The 26,328-nt window shown below is 33.9% G+C and overlaps 1 protein-coding gene across 1 annotated transcript in view; it reads left to right on the forward strand.

Moving 5' to 3' along the window:
* Positions 1-26,328, forward strand: part of LOC106131449 (homeobox protein Nkx-6.2) — a 51,807-nt gene that overhangs the window by 23,367 nt on the left and 2,112 nt on the right. The window lies entirely within an intron of this gene.

Here is a 26,328-nt window from a genome sequence, read left to right on the forward strand (position 1 = left end):
TTATTAAGTAAGTGATACATAGACATCATTTCTAAAATTATATTGACTGTGTGTCTTGTATTTTAGGTATTATCTATGTCTAATGTCTATAAATTATCAATGCAAATTAACTCATATTATTTTTTCTTACCGTAAGACCATTGGTCTTCGTCAAAACTAATGTTATACTAACGGAATGCAACTTTGTAAAGATCTTTGAATACTTTTAAAATAATAAAGTACCAATAGAGTTAATGATAAAAGTGAGCCACACAGTTTTATATCGTCGCAAATTAATGCAAATTAAGAGTATAAACTCACGCGGCAGACTGAGATTTGAATATGATTAGGGTACCGTGGCTTATAGCCTGTAATACCTTCACTCGTGATTAAAATGCTAATTGAGGGATGTGTCGCTATCGCTTTTACGATAGCTGTAAAGTTCCATGTAGGTACTGGGCATAATTTAATGAGTCATAACTTGAATGGTGCCAAATTAAATGATTAATCAATGATATACAATATATGATATACAATTTGTACAATATATATAATCTTTCAATTCTTATCTGAGGTGTAAGTGCGAGTTTTACTCAACTCACTCACGAATTTGTATGAATAATTTGTATTGTATTAGTGCCATCGTGTTACCACTAGATGACGCTGATCAAATCACATACAAATTCGCGTTTACTTGCTCGAAGAATTTGATCAAGTAAAACTGTCACTCTGGTAGTAAAGGAAATTACATACTACCCCAGTAGCATGTGAATGGAAAACTATCTCTGTACCGTTTCACGTCATAATAGGAAGTGAAACAGCGATAGTCTTTCGAGCGATAAAAATGGCGTCGCTCATCCCATGCTACGGCCTCTCTATCTAATCTCGCTTTCATCTTTAAGCTATCCAAAATAATACAATAATCACATACAGAGAAATACAGATATATGTATAAATACGGTCTCTGTCAACCTTAGAGGACTATGACGATTTGAACTCGCTACCATCAAGTCGGGAAGATAGTTAAACTATGCAATCTCATCCTTTCATATTTCTACTAATTTAATAAAGTCAGAGTTTAGTACACAGGAAAAACATATAGGGAAGTTTTGTCCCAAAATTCACACGGAAGAGAAGCCCTGACGCGCATTTACTTATTAATAAAACATCCATTGTTACAGCGCAATTTCATATTTTAGCACGCAATCACTGGCGCCATTATATAATTTGGTTAAAATTTAATGTTGTTATGCACAGCCCGAAATGACTTCGCAGATAAGATAAACGACAGTTTAAACCCGTGTAGATGACTATTGATTTGATACCAGAGCGCTAAGGGTTGCATACAGGGCTGGCAGAATATTGGTGTGGTCGACGTCATGAATAGCTTTTTGTTATTTTGTAAAGATTGACATTTTTAACAAAAAAATATTATTTTTAATAATGTTAAAGTTTGTTCTAATTGTTCAGTTATTAACATTAAAAACAAAAAACCAATCGACGCAATTGGCAATCACAGTATGGAATTGATACAAAATAGTCAGTTTTTGAGACATTTACCTCAAAAAGACCTGAAAGGCCACGCTTAGTTGAATGATAGAATTGAGGTTCAGATAGTTGCTATCTCATCGCCTAAACGGAAAAATCTAAACAGAATATAAAACAAACATAAAATCACACCAACTTTATATAATTTTTAAGATAATAGGGCATCACAATCGTTTAAAAGTTTTTAAGATATTCTTAATTGTATAAAAAATAAAGGTCTGGGTTCGCTATGAATGACTAGTATATAGAGTTTACACAAGTGTCAACCCTAGCCAGAAGCGAGGGTAGCGCATCACGATGTTGTGCAACACTCCAGCATATTCAATTAGGTTGATGGATGACATTATAATTTAATTTTAATGTGTTATGATAAAACACATCTTTTATTAATGCTAAATCGCGTAACGGTTAATGGCGATCTTTTTTAAATATTTTATGCTTTATCGTTATTACAAAATGATATGCACCCGTTAGTAATTTCGTAAATTTTTTGATAAGTTTAGATGCGCTTCATTTTGTATTCTGAATGTGCGTTAGAATGAAAAAATGTTGATGCGTTTATAGATTAGAAAATTAAGTGTGACTTTGCGAAATTATATTCAAATTAAATTTGCATTGATTCTACAGTTATATCAATTTAAACACTTTTATTGATACCATTTTATATCAATTTAGGTACTTCGTTACTGGAGCAACTAAGAAAAAACAAAGAAAAAACATGTCTGCTCCTCATCCCGTGGATATTGTAAAAATTAAACAAGGGAAAGGTTTATAAACTACTTCTAAAAAACAGAATTATTCTTGTAGGCGATGAGATAGCCACCTGTCACAATTTGAATCTCCATTCCATCTTTATGACATGCAGCTGAGTGTGGCTTTTCGATCTTTTCATGATTATTAGGTAGGTACTGTTAGAGTGATAGATTGGAATAATAATTGTGTTGGAATTGTAATTTGTTTATTTATAATGTTTTAATTTTGGACAACATTTTACAGATAACACTTTAAAATTTATTGTTTGAAAACATAAAAGGAGTTTCATTGCAAAAAGCAACGAACAAATTCTATTTGAACTAGTGACGTAATCTCACTGCACTGTCACGCTTGAAATCGATACCACAATTTGTCAAACTCGGTTGTGATATATTTACGATTCATATTGACAGCATTCGACGGCACAGATCTGCCTAAAATCCGGCTAAATCTATTCGGCAGGCGCTCGTTATTTCAATACACAATCGACAATCAATTCCATACGATATTACTCAGAGTTTAAAGTCGAGACTGGTTATTCGATTATGGATCGAATATTCCGATGACAGCCGAGAGCGAACGTTAATCGACGCTCATTAGTCGATACGTGCCAGTTTCACTGCATCGATTTGAATCGAATATTTATGGTGAGTTCTCAATTTTGTTAAATGTGTTTCGGATTTAATGCAAGTCATATTATATACTAGTTGTTGCCCGCAACTTCATTCGACAAAAACTGACAATTTCAAATTTTCTCGTTAAACGAAAAGAAACTTAAGTTGGACTAAGCACAACAAATTAGAGCAATAATTTTCGTATGATGCGAGTACAAACATACTGACTGGCTGAAATCCTAAAAAGTTTTACACGTTTTCACCACGACTACTTATATTTTCATTCTTGTCATTCAAAATTTAAAGATTAAATTGAATTTTCATATAACATAAACAAACATTCACGTACAAAAAATAATCATATTTTCAGTTACGCAGTTAAATAAGGACTTACTACAAAATTAGACAAATCCTTCTATTAGAATCGGTTTTATTCCTCTAACACCCAGTAAAGTGATCCCTTCGCGTTTTCGTAAAAGGCATTCTGTAAACAAAACAATATTTTGCGTGGTTTGCATAAACAATGCAGAGGGGCGGACATCAGCTGTGCTGGCTTGATCGATTTCACTTAGCACTCTCTGTGCTATCATACTGGGATTACCAGCTTATTTACATCACGCCTCTTTCCCGGAGGGGTAGGCAGAATCTTCATGTTTCCTTATACTTAATTCAATTAATTCATTGCTGTTTAAAGTATTATAATGGTACTGCCGGCACTTCAGAAGTGGTCTTACACTTTATATCTTGGCCATGGTTGTTGTAAAAGGCGACTAAGAGAAAGGCTAATAAACTTGGGATTCTTCTTGTAGCAATTTGAATCTTTATTGGAATAATCATTTAGCCATACAGCTGAGCGTGCTGTCTTTTCAAGACTTTTGGCTCTGTTTATAAGGGAGGGATACAGACGTAACTATACGTATATACCTATGTATGCAGTTATACTTTTTTAGCTGCATTTCATAATATATCTGGCTTTAATCCCGGGTACATCGTAATCTCTCTGAACAGAAGCCCTGGAAGCGCCTATACCTATTCATGTTCACTCCCTGAAGCATGGCTCGCGCGACGCTATTTTTTCGCGCAAAAACACTATCCCGCTTCACGTGATAATATAAAGCGAAACAGCTATAGTATTCGCGCGATGTAAACGGCGTCGCGCGTGTCACGCTACGGAGAAGCTGGATAAGGTAAATCAGGTTTTAACACTAAGCGATTTTCGTCTGAGCTTTACATGAGATTTATCACCTTTGTAAATTTGCATCAGTATTCATTTTCCTGATGATGTTTTCCCTCACCGTAAGAGCATCGGTTAGCATTCAAATAATTTCAAGCACAATACTCCTTCACGCTACAGAACCCCTAATTGGCTCGCTAACTGCAATTTTTGGGGTTCGGTAGGCAACATTGTAATGGCCTTATTTATAGACAATAAATTATTTTGATGGGCTCCCGGCATTTCGTTTGTAATACTAATCTTAGCTGTTTGATTAACAGGATATTTTATATTGTATAAATTAAATCATTCAAATAGGAGACGTTCTAGCTAAAGGTCAGGTCAAAAGTACCCGAAACCGATGAGTTTGGATGAAGTATGCAGGGATCGTGGCAAGTGGGAAGATGTGATCTCTGCCTACCCCTCCGAGAAAGAGGCGTGATTTATGTATGTATGTGTGTATGAAATCATTAATGATATTTTTTCATACCGCCACCGAGTACAAAGAAGGGAAGGCCTAGACGGACGTCCTTCTTACTGGTGTTAATTTCCTTAGTCACCTTTCACGATATCCGACGAGAGAGATGGATAAGTCCTATTAGAAAGTGCTACAAAAGGTACCACACCGCACAAAATATTCAAAAAAGACTGAATATATTTCTTCATTCGTTACGGGGTGGACAGGACCGACAGTCTCGAAACTTGACTTGAAGGCCATGTTCATCTGGAAAGATATATGGCTAAATTGAAATTCAGATTGTGACTTTATCGACTAAATGAAGGATCCCAAGTAAATACTCCTTCAATTTGATTGTTTTTACCATCTATTCGGGAAGAGAAAATGATCATGAGATAGACAGTATGGTATATCTCGTATTGGAAACAACATAATCAATATTGTCAGCGCACCAAATCGATTACAATCTAATCGATTATTTCGCAACGTTTTCGCGTGGGCGTATCCACAGTGGGGTCCAAAGCCAAACTATAGGGAACCCAATTACCATGACAAAGGAACCCTAAATATGGTTAATGCGGTTTTTATTTAACAAGTGACAGCTGCTACAAGAACAAATCTGTGGTCGCATTTGACGAATAATTCTCGTGACGTTTTTGATTGATTCAGTATTAATATTTTTTGGTTGGAGGTAAATAGGGTTTGGGATTAATAAAATATATGTTTTTATTTATTTGGTTGGTCATAACTGGTAACTCACAACTGTTGAGAAAAAATAATTAAATGGAAAGTCTGTTTTTAATCTGTTGTTCACGACTACGACGTGTGCTACGAACTTTTACGAAATTGCTACGAGGCTACGACGTAGTAGCTACACAGAATTTTACACGGGTCTGTTATACTTTTTATTTTATTATTTGATAAAAAAAAATATTTAAATTGTACTCCACTAAAGTATGCAGAATTTAAAAGAGTTTATACAAACTTACTTTAAATCACGCCAATTTCTCGTAAGGGTAGACGGAGACTAAAATTTTTTACTTGCCGCGAACTCTACTCTTTCGCTTCGTCCACATCTATCATGCAAGCCCTTAGTTTTTAATCAAGTATTTCTTTATCTAAATTTAGCGGGATATATGTAACAGATCTATTGAAATTATCTACAAAATGGCATCTACTATGTTTGAAACATATGTTTCACTAAATTAATTTGCATACTCTAACTATGTTATCCCACGATTCTCACGTTATATCAAGACACACATATGAACATATGTCTTGTTGTAACATATACGGAGATCGCGGTACACGATTCAACGCATATTCAATTGTATAACTTTGTATGATCCCGAATGCCATAGTATAGAAAATTCAGTGCAATAATTTTTTGATATTTTCAGAAATATATTTGTTTGTTTGTTTTTATTCCCATTTTAGGATAATTCTCGATAGTGAAATCGGTTAAAGATGAATATAATTAATTGAAGATAATATAAAATATTATTAAAATATTTGATAAAGATTTTATGGTAGATTTTGTAAAAATGGGACATTTATTGATAGTGTTAATAATTTTCTAGCAGATCTAATGAAACATTCATAATAAGAGATATAGAAGTCCTTTTCAAAATCAAATCTATTTATACTTGCAATACATTTGTTGAAATTCGGAAAATATGGAAATTTTACATAAAACTCTTGATTATTATAACTCTACCAACTAAAGTATGGTAGTTAATTAATGTTTTATGTTATACTTAATTTTTAACATTTTGTATCACTGAATGTTTATTTGAATATCAATTGCATCAAGCCATATACTTAAGTAAATGTAGCCTGTTAGTCTTTTCAAGACTGTTGGCTCTATCTACCCCGTAAGGGATGGAGACATGATTAAATGTATGTTTGTTTATTTTTATGCATATTTAAGATCTCAGAGCAAAATTATTTTAAATTTATCAATACCTAAATCATTGCACCAAATTTTAACCAATAAAAAGTAAATTAAATTAAAATTACATTACTTATATTTTTAAAGAACATAGATTGTCTCACCAATTTCACTACACTGTACCTCCGTAGGTGTGTCTAGGGCGGGAGGAGGGCGGCGCCCATAAAAATGCAAATGGCAGCGTCGACGAGGGATTTCATTGTTGTATCAATCACACGCTCCTTATTATTGCGGGATTTGGAGGGATCCCGCCGTTTATTGTTTTCGAAGGAATCTTCTGAAATGTTACAAGTAGGACGCGGGATTTTGAATTTTTTTTTGCAATAATTAAGCTTCCATGCCGGATTGTATGTGGCAGCGGCTCTCTTGCCGTGCATATTGTAAAAGTCAATTAAAGGAAAGGCTTAAAACCTGTTTTCCTTCTTTTTGTCCAATGGATAGCATTCTGTCACTATAATATATAAAGTCCATCATTAAGCCATACATCGGAACGTGGCCCCAGTCTTTTCATGACTGTTGGCTCTGTCATGTCCGTAAGGGATAAAGATGTGATAATATGTATTCATGAAGTTATTATTTATTTAATTGCACTGTCGTTGCATGGCCCTGGCCTGCACTCTATATCATAATATGAATGCAAAATTTCATGAGCATTGGTGCAGTAGTTTAAGCGCGATGATTCTTCGTACTGCATCCTACAATATTACATAGAAGTGAACATATATAAATAAACGAGCAATATTGGTATATGTACTCGTAGTTTATATTTGTAATCGTGTTCACAAAAACGCCTCTAAAGATTTCATTTAACTTTGAAATATATACTTACCAAAAAATCCCATATCTGGCAAAATTAGTTTATACCATATTGTTTTTACAATTTCTCGGGACTAAGATGTTTATCTATATATTATTATGTATTTATAATAAAACTTAGTATCGTTGAGTTAGTATCTCGTAATAATTTTTTTTAATTCTTCGAAGCTAAATCAATCTGTGTTTCTTCCTGTATATTTATTGTTTGTATACGGTTTTCCCGAATACAAACAATAAATATACAGATGATTGATACAAGAACCTCATATAAGGTTGATCCGATTTGAATTGAATAATACGTATCGATTTAAATCGTGCGCCTAAATCGAATAGATTCTGAGCCGGAAATGTCACTCAACACCGGCAAAGTTAATTAAAATTAAAAGAATGAATTACTTTAATATTAATGTATACGCCTACGGAGTATATAATATTATGATGATAAGTTGAATAATTATAAAATATTTGAAATGTTGATTTTGTGATACCAAACATCGATCATTTATATTTTAGTTGTAAAGTTGGGTGAAAAACTGCACTTTATTTTTCACTTTATCTGCACCATACCCCCACTTCGCAGAGCAGAGATGAGACATTATACATCTGGCGAGTAAGTATGAGTTTTCATTTCATACTTTAATCGAACTACTTAAGTTTTATTTTACTCAGAGCAGGTAGATGTCAAAACTCGTATCCTGTATCAACACAACTAATAGCTCCCGTTGAAATCTGGAGCAAACAGGATTTATCAATTATGACAGCGCGTTTATGAGCGAATCTCCTAAACTTGCGACTGCTCGTTATCCCAGATTACCTTTAACAACGTCTTCAAATAAAACAATACGAGAGGTTTCTGACAGGCGACTAAACGACAACACTCCAGTTTTACGCGCGCAAACAATTATTTATTGCACCGAAAACAACCAAACACCCTATACTTCACTTGTTACCTTCACGCTGAAGTGAACTCTACCCCTTAATCTTAAGGCGTCATATCGCTTAAACCCTGTTATCCACAGTCGAGCAAGATTAATAGGGCATAAAACGTAAGATAATACAATATACAAGAAGACACGTTGTTAACCGTTCCGCTCAGCGAAGGCGCTGAGTGCGATCCGTCTGTCTCTTTCCGTCTGACTGCAATCAAGTTTATGGGTCTCTCTCGCGCAGTTTCAATTATCTGCCTAATCCCTCAATTACTGCGACAGATGTCGCTCGCGTCTTCGAGCTTATGTGCCAGTTTAAAGTACCGTCGGCAAAACCAATTACTGTTGATCAGATAGATTTCAAGGTTTATTGGACACTGGTTCGTTGGAATTGAAGCCATTTTGATTGTAATTAAAATTTGAGTCGTTATGATTGAGGGAGTTATTATTTGATTGTGACCCATTTTGAAATTAAATCCCTTAAATATTAAATATCTTCGCTAAATTCATTGCTGTGGTACTTACTGAATTGTTCTGAAATCTTTAATTTCAGCTTTTCACACGATTCGGCTCCAGTCTGACTACCGCAACCTTTGCCTAACCTAACCTATACTGGATCAAGTTCACATATCTAGTCAGAGCCGTTAACCTAAATTTTCATCAACACACACAATTATAAAACAGGATTATACTTCGTGTACTTTTCCTAAAATGTAAACTGTATTTATAATTACGGGCCGTACAATTTGTAATCCGTTCGTCCCTAAGGGTGCGACGCCAGTTAGCTAATAATTAATATTATAATTAATGTTGCAATAACCGAACCGCACCGCCGCCCGCTCCCTGGGCTCGTTTTTGCCCTATTTGGCAGCAGTTCATTAATTAAAGACATTGATTGTCCTGTTTACCGTCGCGTTTTGATGGTTATGATTAGAGCGGTTTTTACAAGGCTGTTAGCTACTGGCTTTACGTACATACATATGGTCACGTCTATATCCCTTGCGGAGTAGACAGAGCCAACTGTCTTGAAAAGACTGAATGGCCACGTTCAGCTATTTGGCTTAATGATAGAATTGAGATTCAAATAGTGACAGGTTGCTAGCCCATCGCCTAAAAGAAGAATTCCAAGTATATAACCCTACCCCTTAGTCGGTTTTTACGACATCCATGGGAAAGAGATGGAGTGGTCCTATTCTTTTTTGTATTGGTACCGGGAACCACACGGCATATATTTAATGTCATTAGAAATTGACGAGATGCTCTTTATCTTAATCGTAACCTTTCCCCACTTTTTAGGTGGGGTCAGCACAGTATGTTAGTATTTTCCAATTGTTTCTGTCACTTGCCATCTCAATAGTCACTTCGTTTCTTCACATACTTTTCATAACGCTGTCCATCCATCTCTTTATCGGTGTTGTCCTATTTCTAAAACCTTTCACTTCCAATTTAAGGACCTTCGTCTCTTCTCAAAGATAGATGTTTTGTTGAGTTTTCTTTTTCCCAATATGAGTTAGGTTCAATTTTGAAGTGGACGTGAGTCGTTTCATTTAAAAACCTACCTTAACCAATTCTTGATAGTGGTCATAAGTGCAGCCCAGGATCTTTTTGGAGAAGACGCAACCGGAATAAAGGTTAACCCCCGTATCATGACACGCGCCACCATTTTTATCAAGCAAATAACTATCGCTGTTTTAAATAAATAAATATAAATATATACGGGACAAATTACACAGATTGAGTTAGCCTCGAAGTAAGTTCGAGACTTGTGTGACGAGATACTAACTCAACAATACTATATTTTATAATAAATACTTATATAGATAAACGTCCAAGACCCAGGTCAATCAGAAAAAGTTCTTTTCTCATCATGCCCTGGCCGGGATTCGAACCGGGGACCTCCGGTGTCACAGACAAGCGTACCACCGCTGCGCCATAAAGGCCGTCATGTTTTACTTTTTATTATCACGTAAATTGTTTTTTTTTTTGTTTTTAAATTACACCATCTGACTTAATTCGCCTCAACTCTGGAACAAGCATTAACCAGGTCGCTCCAGTTTTTGTTCCAGTTCTCCCGGAGTCCATTAATTACGAACATTGATCGCCTTGTCGGATTTCGGTTTCGTGTCAAATTTCATAGGTTCATTAAGAGTTATACTGCTTTATTTAGCTAAATTGAGGAAAATAGGCGAAATTTATTAATGTGAAACTACTCAGTTTAACCACTGACGCTCTTGAGTTAGAATCGCTTGTATTATTCTATAACAAATTTTTTATGAATACCTATAGTCACGTCTATATCCCTTGTGGCGTAGACAGAGCCAACAGTCTCGAGAAAACTGAAAGGCCACGTTCAGCTGTATGGCTTAATGATAGAATTGAGATTCAAATAGTGACAGTTTGCTAGCCCATCGCCTACAAGTGGAATCATTACTTTATAAGTCTCTCCTTTAGTCGCCTTTTACGACACGGGAAAGATATGGAATGGTTCTATTTTAAACCACCGGACACCTTATTATTAATGAGAGAAATTTGATCAATAACCGTAATTATATATTTTTTAATTCCAAAACGATCTTAATATCAACCAATTTATTTCTTAAACAGTTACATTAAATCCAATCAATATTTCTCACCGAATTACTACCAAATCAATTAACCAATGTCGGTCCGTGTCTAAACGGCTAAATTAACTGCCTACCAATAATAGATGCCGGCATTTTATCTTAATACCATCTAGATTTAATATATCACTCAGTAGGCATAACACGGCAATCCGTTTGCCTGTCCGTCCGATTGACAAATGAAAGGTTGCCGCATCGGACAAATTAAATAGAACCATCGATAATTATCTTAATCGAGAATGTTTCTAATTTGTCACAACACAAATTAATATCTAAATTTATTAATATAAAGTCTAAAACTGTGCGGTCGTTCCGAGAATTATTATGTTTGTAACAAATTTTTTTTCATAAACTGTCACTTGTATTCCATTTTCAAAACGTCTTATATGTTCTAATTAAAACGTTTGATTTGAATGTTTGGTAGTTATAGAATAGAGTTTGAATTTCGAATGTTAATGGAACATTGAGTGTAATGGAGTAGATGTTCGATTGTAGTGTCAAAATGGTAATTATACGGGTTGTCGAAGCGGAATGCCGTTCGGTAGCGACCGACGATTGCATTAATGTCATTAGTTCTAATGACGTTTTGAAGGCACAAATCGTGACGCGACTCGGTTCACACGTGTTGGGATTATACGCTATGATTGCGAGCAGATTTAGATGAGGGATTACATTTTTTAGATACCCGTTACTTTTACACGATTGAAAAGAGTGAGTATTCATGTTTTTTAATGTAGACAATGTGCATTCGTCCACGATTTTGATTTAAGAGAACTATATTTGTAAATTGACGTCCGATGAAAATGCTGCAGTGTAGTTTGTTACGCCGCTTCTTCTACACATGCGCTTTGGAAGCAGTAGTAGTTATAATTAGATTTAAGTTATGCGACGTCAATAAGTGAAACCTTGTATACAATTTTGAAAATAAATCTATTCTATTCTTATTTGAGTCCGTGATTGTTTGTTTATATCATCTACACTCTTGAGTGATGTTGTTCTTTAAATGATGTTCTTATTTTAGTGCATAAGCTGGTAAATGTCATTATTTTTAAGTAATCTGCTGTATTTACAACAAAAGATCTGAATTTATACTTATATTCACGAAAATCGGTTCATGAAACTTAGAAAATACATTGTTTCTTGTAAGTACAGTTTTTTTAGACACTTTGACCACATATTATAAATGTTTGATGAAACAATAACCACACTGTTCTTAGTAATTCATACAAAATACCAAATATGGAGGTAGTTAAAATAGCGTTTTATGACACATACTGTTATGGACCATAGATTTGTACATTTTCCTCTTAGTTCGTAGGCGTCGCGCACACAATCGATAAAACATTATTCATATGAGGCGACGACGCGAGCCAGGCCGCTGTCTTGAGTTTGCACAGAGAAAACCGTTGAGTTGATGTTAGACAATTCGTGATAGAGTAAAATTATTAAGTAGAAAAAGATAAGTTAATATTGTTTTTGCAGCTTATTAAATTTTACTCCGGTAGAAATTTCCAGAAATCAAAATAAACTATAATCATTATTACTTACTTGGTATATTATTGCTGTAGTAAATTTAATGAAATAGGTACCTGTGAAATATTCATATTATTTAAAATAAATGTCTATTCCTTATTATAAATAAATAACACTTACATCTTTTTTTGTGATAAACTCGAACTTAAAACTTAAGTCTTCTTCTACTTCTCCATCTCTCTTGTGATCCACTTCTGCAGACTTTTTCTTTTTTCGAAGATTACCTCTTTTGTTTAAGTATTATGAATCCATGTGTTAATTAAAAATATAAGTTATGCCATACTTGTATTTATCAATCACATGAACTCCAAAATAATGTAGACCAAAACTTATGTAACATTTTAATTCCAAGAAGAGTCTCAATTCCACTTTTGTTCCCGGCAATCTTCAGCGATGTTCGCGGCGCGACGCGACACGCTATATTGTATTATCTCCCTTGTGTTATTGAATATCGGATACCGACATACAACATGACGGAAAATGTATTTGGTCGCGAACGCAGAGCGTAGAATCAATGGAGTGACGTCATTTGTTCTGTTGGTCGATTGTCTTACGCAATTAAAATCAAAACAGTTTTAACTATATTACGGTTTTAATATTTTGTCGAGCAAAGAACGTAAAAGCAATGGAGTTGCATCATTTGTTCTGTTGATCTGATATACTTTCATAATGAGGTATTTCTGCTCTTGTGCCGTGTGGTTTAGATTAGGACAACTATATATTTACGACGGCTACGAGAAAGAAAAAAAAATATTTTAATGTTATGCGAATCTATCAATCCTTATAACCTAGAATCGGGTATTGAGAATTACAACTTATACTTCTTTAACATTTTTTTAGTTATGTTCATTATTTGCATAGTTTAGCGATGCCCTCAACGTCGTAAACATTATTTCAAAGTTATTGTTACCATGATCCGCTTAGTAAGATTAGGACACCCAAGATATAGAAAGGTATTCAGTACACAACAATTACAATAAACAACGGAATAGGCGATAGAAACACTAACTTAAACTTACTATAGTGGATATTCTCTCGTTACCAATATAACATCGATAATACAACGATAATACGGCGATACGTATGCGGAACGCGCTTTCCTTTATTATTATTTCCACATATTGACTTTGCGTTGTCTATCTCGCCCCCCACAACCCCACTATCCCCCTCCACTCACCCCAAGTAGAGGGGGTGAATATGTACTCGCGAAGACACATGTAGCTGAAGCCGGAATCGATTGTAGATAATGCCTTTAAGATTTGCTCTGTGTTCGTTCATGTTCACATGAAGTGGTTTGGTTTAATTGTTTGATGCTCTTGTTCCAAATTTGAGTTTGCATTAACTTACATATATTTATTTATTTAAATCTTTATTGAGCCTGATAGGGTACAATAGATGGACTTAATGCCAAAAGCATTTTCTACCAAACTAATTAATAGTCCGATATCAATTTAAGAGTAAGAAAAGCAAATACACAAATATTTTAGAGAGTTAGTGAGAGTAGTTTTTGAGAATATAGTCACGTCTATATCCCTTGCGGGTAGAGAGAGGTAACAGTCATCATTTTTCATATGTTATTTCGAATATTGATTTAATCATTTAGGCATTCAACTATGGCCTCTTAGTTTTATAACTATTGGCTCTGTCTACCCTGTGTGATATATAATGTGTGTACAGTACAATCAGAAAACGAAACCGCCTACAAATACGGTCAACATATACTGCTCAATAAATCGGTACGTCTATAAAAAAATCTCGATGCCATCAGCACATATAGAATATGAAATTTGATGCGCCATCATATTGATATTATTACGGACGTCCGTCTACATAGAAATGGATTCGATCGTTTCATGAATATATATTGGCCTTCGAATCGAATAATGAATTCGATTATTGTGATTATGTTCATTCGATTTGATGTAAATTATATAATATGTTTGTTTAAACGTAGTATTAAGATATGTTTTGTGTTCATAATACGATTGTGTAGTGAATTGTAAGTACATATTTGATAGCAATAGTACCCATTTCATGGCTGAATATTTTTAATGGGGAAATTGTTTTGATAGATGGACAATTAAATTATATACGCAGTAAGTATTAATCACTATTAACTTTTCGCGATATGTTCAAGTATATCACTCTACTAGGATTTGTGTAAATTAGAATTTAGATTCCTATCTGCTGTTAATATTGATCTTAAATTAACAAACTCTTTCATTTTTCAATTAAATAATTTTCTTTTTTTTTAACAATATATTTTAGTTATTTCTTCCTCTTCTACAAAAACCAATGTTTTTTTGTTTTACATATGTTCACCTTCAATCTTTCCTTCTTCAAAGATTCACACACACGCCTTATGATTCAAAATTCAAATATTTTATTCATTATTAAAGGACTTCATATCACTTAATTATTGTCATGTCTTGGTTTCACAACATCTGATGAGATCTTATATGATCTTATAAGAATGGTTTTCTAGTTTTCTTCTGTCCATAACATTTACCATTTTTTGTTACAATGGACATCGACAAAACAATAGAACGAAACGACGTGATCACACGTTCAGATACAAGACAGGAGTTACAACAATATTATGTTGTCGTAGCAGACGCGATATATTTGGATCGACGACTAAACGCGACAGAAAATAAATCGCAATTCCTAAGCTTACTTAACTTTTCAATTTTTTTATCATTCAAGGCCAATGCAAAGTTAAAGACTTCAGCAGACTTACAACAGACTAATAGTTGAGAAGAATGAGGAATCTTTAGGATCTCTCTTTTCTTGAGGCGAAAAGAGATAAACAAAGACATAACTGTAACGTGTGTTTACCACATACTTATCAGTAAAACATTAAAAAAATTGCGGAGTTTATAAAAAATTTAAATTACCTCTCATTTACTTAACGCAACAAAGTATTACTATCAATTCAAACGCAAAATCGTCAGTTGTACAAAGTATCCCGTGTGCAACCGCACATAAGGACAAAGTCAGCATCAGCTACAATTTTATGATGGACGCTTTATGTCCAAGATACCCATTGCGACACCCAAGTTGCTTACTGGACATATCTCGCTATTTTTATACTTTATTGCCTTGATTTCATATACTGTTACGGTGTGTTTTTTTGTTATTATTTTTGAGTAAATAATTATTTTATTGATTAAAATAAATGGTTTTTCATATATAGGTGATTACGTGTTAGGTTTTAATGAAACTTCGACAGAGAAATGTATTTTATTGTACTTTTGACCGTGTACATAACCACATTTTATGTTTTAATAGACTAATAAAATTAAAAGCAATACCTATCACATATTGTCTCATCTACAGCATATCAATATGAATATTATTCAGATTTCGGTGAGCCTTTCTAAATTGCTTGAAATGCCAGCCGTTAAATCTTAGCCAAACAATTTAACAATTTCTTAAAGTTATAAAATATGCTATGCACGAGCTTAAAACTTAATTCAACAGAGAGAGAGTACATATCTACATATATAAACGACTAGAATGCATAGATTTCAATTGGGTATCAATAAAATATCATACACTTTGGGAAACATGAGTAATTTAAAAATAAAAAAAGAAAAAAAAAATGCATATAATTTTAATATTTCAATTATTTATCAAACCGCGTCGTTCACCTGTCATCCGAGCCGAACGATATAGCACCTACTGAACTGCGGCCATAAACAAATTCTCTGTAAAAAACGAGCACGGGAGCACATCCATTTGTTATCCATTTCGTGTGTATCTCGGGTCCATTAATAACGCAGACTTATCCCGGCCTAATCTGCCGCTCATTCCCGCTTTCCGCGGCCGATTCTTTTTCGCGCCAAAAAACTGCCGCCATGTTGGCTTCTGTCCTCACAGATTTATTGCTTCGCCGGATTAAAAGGTTGATAAATAATAAAACACTCGTGGATACGAACGCGATATTGGCGCGATAGGCGGTTTTTATGGGGATTTTTCAATTTGTTTCGGCGGTGATTCGGTTTATCGGGATTGCCTCTCTCCTGTGGGATTTCAGTTCAATTCTTGTTTTTCGCTGATCCCTCCTTTATTATGGATAGAGGCAATTGAAGTGTTTGTTACGATGGTATATATGGGGACTGGAATTAATTGTGTTTGCGAACGATAGACATAATTTCGTCTTTAGTTACTGGAAGCGTATGGTGTAGGCGCTATGATGTGGGAAACTTTCGTTGTTATGACCATAAGTTACTTTAATAAATGGGCGGGATCTTGAGTAATTGCTGTAATTTATATGTGTTGTGTATGCAGTACGGAAGTGTTAGTAATAGAAATTACATTTGGTAATCTTATTATCTCGAAAATCGGAATTGGACTTTATGTTTATTAAATTTTTCTTCAAACCAAAATTATTTTTATTCTTATTATTTATAATACTTAGTTACCTACTTACATAATAATATGAAAAATATTTTAAATGACACAAAAAAAACATACTCCAAAATGCACCCTTCGTATGTCGATAAGGCGGTATTACTGGCCGGTTAGAAACTAATTCCTAATTTAAATTTAAATGGCGTCTAAATCCCGCAGATAAGATCGGCCACATCATTACTACACGACGGTTAGCGCCCTTGTATGTTTTGATTACAATTCAGATTACTGATAGATGGGGCGATTATGTTTTGCTGGAATATATTTTTGAAGAATTGCTACCTACAATTAGAAGTTTTACATATTTTGGTATTTTATTCAACGTATTTTTAAAATAGTTTTATTAAGTTTCCATGTTGGCTATTTTAATTCAAGTGTTGAATATGAAATACAAGATATCATTTTAATCTATGTTTAAAAAGTATTTAAACTGCATATTACTATTTAAAATATAAAAGGTATTTTTTATGATTACCTTAATTTGTGTAAATACAATTGAACTTTGTTGTAGGTATTTAAGTATTATGAAAAATAAAAAGGTAATAAAACTAAATGATTAGAATAGAGACACTTTTGGTCAATCTGATAACATCAACGTCAGTCAATCAATCGCTTGGCTTCTTAGTTGACTAGTTGACAAGTACCTACATTGACAAAACTATAGACAAATCTAATTCTAAAAGCCACAAAAGCGTAGGATGACATTGCAGACACGGGACATTTAAAACCTAGCTTACACCTCGATGACTGGCTCACAAGCTGATAAGGGCGGGATTACATGCGGGGGCGGTCGCAGTGTGCGCGCACCCTAACTTTAAAATTTGGGCTTACGGTATCTGATTGAGTGTGTCCGGATTTTGGCGGGATTACGTGGAATTTTCAGTAACGGTCTGTAAATAAATGTACTTAAAATATTTTTTTTTTCATACAAATATCGATTAAAAAGACAATTAAATTTAATTTCAACATTAAGTCATTAAAGAAAATTTTAGTAGTCATTTCTTCAAACATATAAATCCCAAAGTTGACCTACGTATAAATAACTTACAGTTGTCTTAAATATTTTCCAGTCATGCAATTAAAATCTAAAAGGAAAAACATCGCCTAAGTTACGAAAATTAATAAAAAAGGTAGGACAAATCCATTAGTCATAAGTTAAAAAGTAAAAAATTAAAAAAAACATCACTGACTTCGTATCAAAAATCTGGCCGTTTCATTAAGTTTTTAGAGAAAAAAATGTCGCCGAAAAAGAAGCACAGATTAAATTATAAAGGCACTTTTTCTAAATTAATTAATGGGGGCGAGATGTGACGGCGGGAAAAAAATTAAATGTCAAAATTACAACAAGATTCGCTTTAATTATGTCCGGGGGGATGGAGGGAACTAATTACATTTTCTTAATTTGCGAAGTTTCTGAACGCGCGTTCAGGTTTGTCCGGGTTTCAGAACGTAACTGTGATTCGTTTCACCTTCCTTTCATTTATTGTGATGACATTTTCTTTAATAAAATTCTAGTAAAGTTATTTATAATGAAGGAACTATTTACTTAATCGATGTTATTAAGTGGATACTCTAAGAATAAAGTAAATATTTAAAAAAGAAAAAGAAACTCATTGTGTAATTAGTTCGGTTTGATTTTAGGTATTCTATAAGTACCTACAGGTGCTCTAAATTTCTCATCTTTGTATGTTCTCATTTGCATCTTGAAGCTTTTGAATCTTGTTTATAAAGTGGAGGAAAATTATTATAAGGTAAAATTCAGGAAAACCCAAGCCGTTATGATCGTCATTCAGCGGCACAAAAGCATCACCGAAGCTTTTCGCAAAAACCTTATCTACTTTTAAAACAGGAATTTTACGTAAAAATAAACCATTTGATATCTTTCACCAGTTCAAGAAGACAGCAATCCTATTATAACTAGGAGTGGTTGACACCCCCTGCCCTTACTGCCTCCTGGCCGGCACTAAACGTTGAGCATTAACATTTTTATATTCACTTTAAGTAAAGAAGCGCAGAAAGGGGTGTATTTTTTCATCGCCCACCGGGGACCGACCAAATTGAAGATAATTCACTTTATCGCTTTAATATCTCTTTGTCTTTCCAAATTTGCAAATGAGTTTTTTTAATAACGCCAAATTTGTAGCAGTGGGGCCGCTTCCTCTAATCCTTTTATGATTTATGGCCCTTGTGCGGATAGATGCTGGCAGGATAATGAAGTTTTTTTCTTTTTCCTCGGTTAATTGATACAACCCTTTTTATTTTTAATTTTCGCAAAAACAATAAAGCGTTTGTGCCAGTATCTAAAAATCATCAATCAATATTTTCTAAAACGATCGCGTAGAACGAATTGTGCACTCGTTTCTCGTTGTTTTTTTAATTCCAGCCAGTACCCATTAGTGTGTGAGCGGTCATCGATCAAAAACACAATTCCAATTTACCTATCGGCCACAAATTCTTCAAAACGACTGCTCGCAAATACAGATAAAAAATAAATTGCCAAAAGCGCTGGATGTCACAGCGGTCTACCTGAATGTTTGCGTAACTATGTATGTCTATTTGTAATCGGACTAGAAATTATAAATTGACATAAAAGTACTAGTAGTGGAAGCGATGAACTAGGTCTTACTTACGCATCTTTTTCTTATACATGGTATTTTTTTGCAAACGTGTAAATTTTTACAAAAAGCTTTTTTTCCTATATTATGGCAAAAAAAAACAGCGAGGAATGCCCAAACACTGGTTTTATACTTTTTTGAAAAGAAGCAAATATAATATCATAGAAGGTGCATTGATTTACGATGAACTTAAATTGTGTAATTAATATAAAAAATAACCATTTGTTAAGCACGTAAGTACCATTATATAAGGCTAAGCTTGTAGGAAATATGATCATAATGAATTTTTTGGTGCAAGTGATAAACTATTGACCACTGTGTGAAACATAAATATGTAACTAAATAAAAAATATATTTCTTTTTTCTCGAGTTTACTTTACAAAAATAAGTTTTCAGAATAAAAAAAAATATAACTTAATATTAATCACAAATAATAAGTTAGATAATTTTTATGACCATACGAGTATTAAATGCATATGACAACATATTTGAAAAGTAATATCATTAAAGTGTGTAAAATGGAATGCACATCCTGTTGATATCAACACGGCACAGACTATAGATGATCTTGTTATGTCTCATTATCGTAAGTATATGTAATTATTTAACATTCATATTTATTTATGTGTATTTATATGTATTACATAACGTGTATTTATAGTGCCGTGTGGTTCCCGGCACCAATACAAAAAAGAATAGGACCACTCCATCTCTTTCCCATGGATGTCGTAAAAGGCGACTAAGGGATAGGCTTACAAACTTGGGATTCTTTTTTAGGCGATGGGCTAGCAACCTGTCACTAGTTGAATCTCAATTCTATCGTTAAGCCAAATAGCTGAACGTGGCCATTCAGTCTTTTCAAGACTGTTGGCTCTGTCTACCCCGCAAGGGATATAGACGTGACGGTATGTATGTATGTATGTATGTATTTATATTTATAATTTAAAGGTATAAATTCTGTTTTTACTGCAATATTTATTTTGATCTACGCCAACGCCAATCTTCTGTCTAGTTTTATACGTGAATAAACGCGAAACAGTAATACGTTTTATTTTAATTCAGATTTCGATAATACAATAGAATATTGGTAAAGTCACTGTATTCATGAGTACTAAACGCAATTACTTAAACTTATACCTGATTATCGCTCTTATCTATTCACTTGTACCACACTCCAACGTTCACCTCACAAAAGCTTCATATAATCCAGCTCTTGCCACCAATACACGCTCCAACTGAAGCGTGAATGCATAATTATTATTTTCTTATTATTTATTAATAATCTAACCATCTTGTCCTCAATGACTTATTGATTAGTCTGAGAAATCGCTTCCCATGTCTAACAGAGATAAAGCTGTTTTATTGGATTTTATGCTATAAATAACTTGTCGGAAAATAACTTTCTTAACTTAAAGGTTAGTGCTATTAATAATCTGTGTTTAAAGGTTTTATTCATTTTACCTTTCGTGTAACGAGCTTAATAGGAAATTTTCGAAAATCACGAAAATATTCATAATATTTCTGACAATAAGTCAAAATTTTATGGAATTTAATACATATAGTCACGTATATATCTCTTGCGGGGTAGACAGAGCCAGTCTTGAGAAGTCTGAAAGGGCACGTTCACTTGTATGGCTTTATGACAGAATTAAGATTAAAATAGTATCAGGTTGCTAGCCCTTCGCTTACAAGAGGAATCCCAAGTTAATACCCCGGCTCGACCGCCACCAAAGGGAAAATCTTCTGCTAGGCTAGGCGAGATGCCTGGGGAACCGAGGCTCCGATGATGTTGAGTCGGAGGTTGTATTTATACTCCAAGCCGTGAAATCTTTGTAATTGCGAGACTCTTCGCTACTAATGGCTGAGTGCGTCAATTTTTGTAATTGACGGATGGTTTACGACGATAGTGACATCGCCACAAGCCCATCCCTTAGCCTTTTACGACATCAATGGGTAAGAGATGGAGGATGGTTCCATTCTAAAATACCGGAGGCACGCCACTATATTAACTTACTGATTAACAATACACCAAATCTAACTAAATGAAGACAACCATTAAGGCTAGTACACACGAGTCGTTAGCCGACAAATCGCTGCGACTATTAACCATAGCAAAGGGTGCGATAAGTCGGTTGACAAATGAACGTTTGCCGGCGCCCTAATGATGCTACAGCGTGTAGGATGGGGTTGGATGGTTACATTTTCATCTAAAAATTCGGAATAATATCTTGTATTTGGAAATTGTAAACATCTATCGAGGGAAAAGCTTATACCTAAACTTTTCTTTTAGGTTTCCCGGCACCAATATAAAAAAGAATAAGACCACTCCATCTCTTTCCAATGGATGTCGTAAAAGGCGACTAAGGGATAGGCTTACAAACTTGGGATTCTTTTTTAGGCGATGGGCTAGCAACTTTTCACTATTTGAATCTCAATTCTACCATTAAGCCTAACATCTGAACGTGGCCTATCATTCTTTTAAGACTGCTGGCTCTGCTCTTCCCCGCAAGGGATATAGACGTGATTATACATATGATATGAATATTCTTTTAGGCAATGACATAGAAACTTGTCACAACATTTGAATTACAATTCCATCATCAAGCCGTTGCCGTTCTATTTTTTTGAGACTGGTGGCTCTGTCTATCCCGTATAGGGCTACAGGCATGACTATATGTATGTTTGCATATGTAAGAGAAAACTGCAAAATTACTGGACCGGTATTAATAATACATAACTCAGAGACAAACAAAATTTTCATTCAAAGAAAAGTATTAATATACTCACGTCTATATTCTTTGCGGGGTAGATAGAGCCAACAGTGAAAGAACACTGAAATGTTGTATGGCGTAGTGACAGATTGCCAACCAAATAAATAAAAGATATGGAGTGACTCTAGTCTAAAATGACGAAAATCACACGGCACCGAAAACCATGTAATATCTACCTACATATGTATCTATATGTATGTATGTATGTTAACTTGTATCGCGAAACCATCTCACGATCCTGCGGGATGCAGTTTGGAAACAGGATGAGATGTTTGATTTATCCCCACGCACTTAGAACAACAGGGTATTGTTACTCATATAAAAATAATAAGTATTATATATACCTACAGACTACTGACGAAATATTCGTATTGAAATAACTAGTTCTAGATTAATTCATGTTTTTAAATGTAGGCAATGTGCATTCGTCCATGATTTAGATGTAAGAGATCTATATTTTTTTATATTGACGTCCGATGAAAATGCTGCAGTTTAGTTTGTTTCGCCCCTTCTTCTAAACATGCGCTTTTGGAAACGGTATAGTAATTAGATTTAAGTGATGTGACGTCAATAAGTGATACCTTGTATCCAATTTTGAAAATAAATCTATTATATTCTATTCTATATTTTTACATTCATAATCATAAATTAGATGATTATAAAATTTAAGTTTAGATAAACCCGTTGATTTGCTTTATTGGGAAATTTCTAAAAAAAATCTGTTTGACGTGTGTTTTCTTAATTACGTTTGTTTAAGCCGTTCATATTAAGAAAAAAATGTGTTAAAGTTATTAAGAACATCTTAAGGAGACATTTACAGCATTAAAATTAATTATTCGAAGATGGCGGACAAATATTATTTTCTACTGAAAAAGAAAGAATCAAGCCATTATTAAAACTAAAACATACTCACACAATTACCTCAATTTCCCCCTGTCTGTCACTCCATAGCAATACGTTAGAGCGGGACGGGCATATTTCTCGCGGTTTCTCGTCAAGCACTTAAGTAATTGAATACGGGGGTAAGTTGCACGATAAAGGAAGACTAGAATATAATAATATCTTATAGTTGAGCGTAAAGGGTCGCAAGTTGTTCAGTTGACTCGTAAATATAATAATAAACATACGTCATGGTGTTTGTCACACGCATCTTTGGTCTCACCCGAGGAGTTACGTTCTTTCTCTTTTGTTTGTTTTTTTTTCTCATGTTTTTCGATTTTTTTCTCTATTCTGTTGGTTTGATTACAAACCATGGTTTGAGTTGACTATTGAGGTTATTATATGGTTGTGAAAGATTGTAATGTAGTACTTACTCAAAATGTATTGTTAACACGCCAATTAGGTATACAAAATAAATTCTTTAAGCAGAAAAAGAATAAAAAAGTAGATTTAAAAGTCTTACTAGACTATTAGTTCTGTCTATTCCGTACAATTATAATTTTTTATTTATTTATGTGCATCAAATATAAAAATTACTACTAGAATTATTATTATTCTAACAAGAAACTTTGTATAAGGGCACTACTTATTTTTAAAGAAATTTCTTCTAGTAGGTAGTCCCACGACAGGAAAATGTAAAGAAGCTTGTGTAGATATAAGTGTGTGTGTTTATGATACTGAAATAAACAAGCACGTATATCGTGACATGTGCACATCACAGTCAGACAAAATAACATTTTGCTATATAGAATTTCCACAATAAAAACAAATGGAGCAATGATAACTCGACATTACGATGTCTTGTTTAGTTTTCGATCCCAATTTTTTACGGCCGGCGATATTGACTTGGCAGATTTATTATTACGGTCCCTATATAAATGTATAAACATTTATTGGCGCCTATTTATAGTGAATATGCCTATTTATAATGATTCCAGATCGCTAAAATCGTAAAATTTGTCTAATAGGAAATAAATTAAAATTAATAGATTTTGGATAATATTTTATTTTATTACACAAATTAGGTCTATGTAACTACTGTAGTAATAACACTAACAAAAACTACAGTTTATTTTAAATTTAAAGAATGTTAACATCTATTTTATACGTGCATATGAATTTTCAGAAGAAATTCAATTTTAATAACGCAAGACTAAAGTGACAAAAAATATTGAATTAAAAAATATATTAAGCATAATATAAAACTGTTATGATCTTTATTGACATCATGTAAAAAAATAACCTAACACTAAAACATTCAAATAACATCTTTCGCAGAAACATAATAAAGAAATTAAATTCACGCTCTCAAATTAAATTAACCTCAAATAATACAATAAACATAGTTGATTATTCGAAAAACTTAATCATCACTTAACCTCATGGTAACATCACATTACTATGCAGATTATAATCCTTATTAATAATAAGCACCGCCACATCTTAAAAGCCATTTGGTCGTAAAACCACAATGGCTGGAATTTCAGCTTCTGAAGTATTTATAGCAAGGAACACTGGATCTCATAAAAGCCCTAATTAATAAACGGCAAGTTGCAAGCCATCAAAATATCGTTACAGGCTGTTGTAACAACACTTATCCCTTGTTTAGGAACGGTTTTAGTGTTAAGAGTAGCGAGAAGCGGGGGGCATAGAGGTGGCGGGAGGAGAATTAATTTAGGTATTATTTTTACATAAATAGATACAAACGGGTCTTTATCTCTTAAGGGGAAGAGTCTTGAAAATACAGAAAGACCAATTTAAGCTGTATGGTTTAATGATGGAATTCTGATTTATGAGTTTATTCTATTCTTAATAGTGACAGGTTGCTACCCTGAAAGAAGAATCCCAAATTCATCCTTTCCTTTAAATGATTTTTATTAGTTTAACATTGTATTTTCTATTACCAATATATTTTCCTTTCTTGCCTCAATATCAATGACATACTATATTTTTATACTACTTTTACACAGAAATTAAACTTATGCGAAATTAACTTTATTATCAGTACGATTTGAACCAAAACTTAAAAATATACTGAAGTTAATTATCGCGACTAGTTAACACCATTACGTAAAAAAGCTATGAAGTTCCCAATACATGGCTCTCTTAGAATATTCACATGCACTCTCAAATCTAAACAAGCGGTCCTTGGACCCCTAAGCATACCTAGTGGAGGGTGCAACTGGGAACATACAAAGATGACAGACACGGTGCAACTTTAGAGGAAATAACTATTTATAAAGTCATATTCATAGTTCAATAAAACATCGCTTCGCTTATCACAAACTCACACGTCCTAATTTTAATAAAGCCGTGTTTACAACGTCTTGTTAGAAGCCTGTTGTTCAGACCATAATGTGTGTCTGTAGAGTCCTTAAGGCTATTACAATATATAAAATTGGTGTTTGAAAGTGCCTTGTGGTTTTTGGCACTCTTGAATACGAAGTTCGTAGTGCAACAATCATTATTCAGGATTGGATCTGATGGACCAATTTCATTTTACGGAGGTCATCCGTGACTTTATTAGTATTGGAACCAATAGTACGGGTAATGAAATTAGACGAGTAATTCTGCAAAATATAAAACTGAGTACTTTGATACCGAATTAACGTATGTAGGTACTAAGTACTTACTTACGTGGTAATAATAATTTTCTGTTAAATCTACTACATCCACACGGAGTAATTTTGTCATCTGGAAAGTAACGCTTGAATCAAAATACCAACTAGATAGCAGGCTCAATTTAATTTATAAATCCCTGTTTTACATAACTAGGCATTGTTTACAGCTAAAAACTGGTTCCATTAAGTTTTAACGCTATTAACATAACGAGGCCAGTGAAGACCTAATTTTAACCTCGAGGATTCCCTTATAATAACACCGACATCTGCTCCCAAGTAATCGCGCCCGAAAATTCAGCAGAATCGACGACTCAAGGCTCTAATCATGAAAATGTATTTATGACCTAATTAAACTCGTGTCTACCGCCTGGAGACCCGTGCGAAAGGGACAAAAGATAGGGAAACAGCACGGGAGCGAGCGAAACACTGAACACCCCCGGCTCGTGATTAATGAGTGTTATATGGCTGGTTAAGTACCGTGTAATTTGCAAAACGACCCTTAATTACCGTAGAACATGGCTACCATCGTTGTCCTTATCTTTCGCAGCTATATCT

The sequence above is a fragment of the Amyelois transitella genome, chromosome 20 (genome assembly GCF_032362555.1).
Source record: "Amyelois transitella isolate CPQ chromosome 20, ilAmyTran1.1, whole genome shotgun sequence".
NCBI classification, from domain to species: domain Eukaryota; kingdom Metazoa; phylum Arthropoda; class Insecta; order Lepidoptera; family Pyralidae; genus Amyelois; species Amyelois transitella.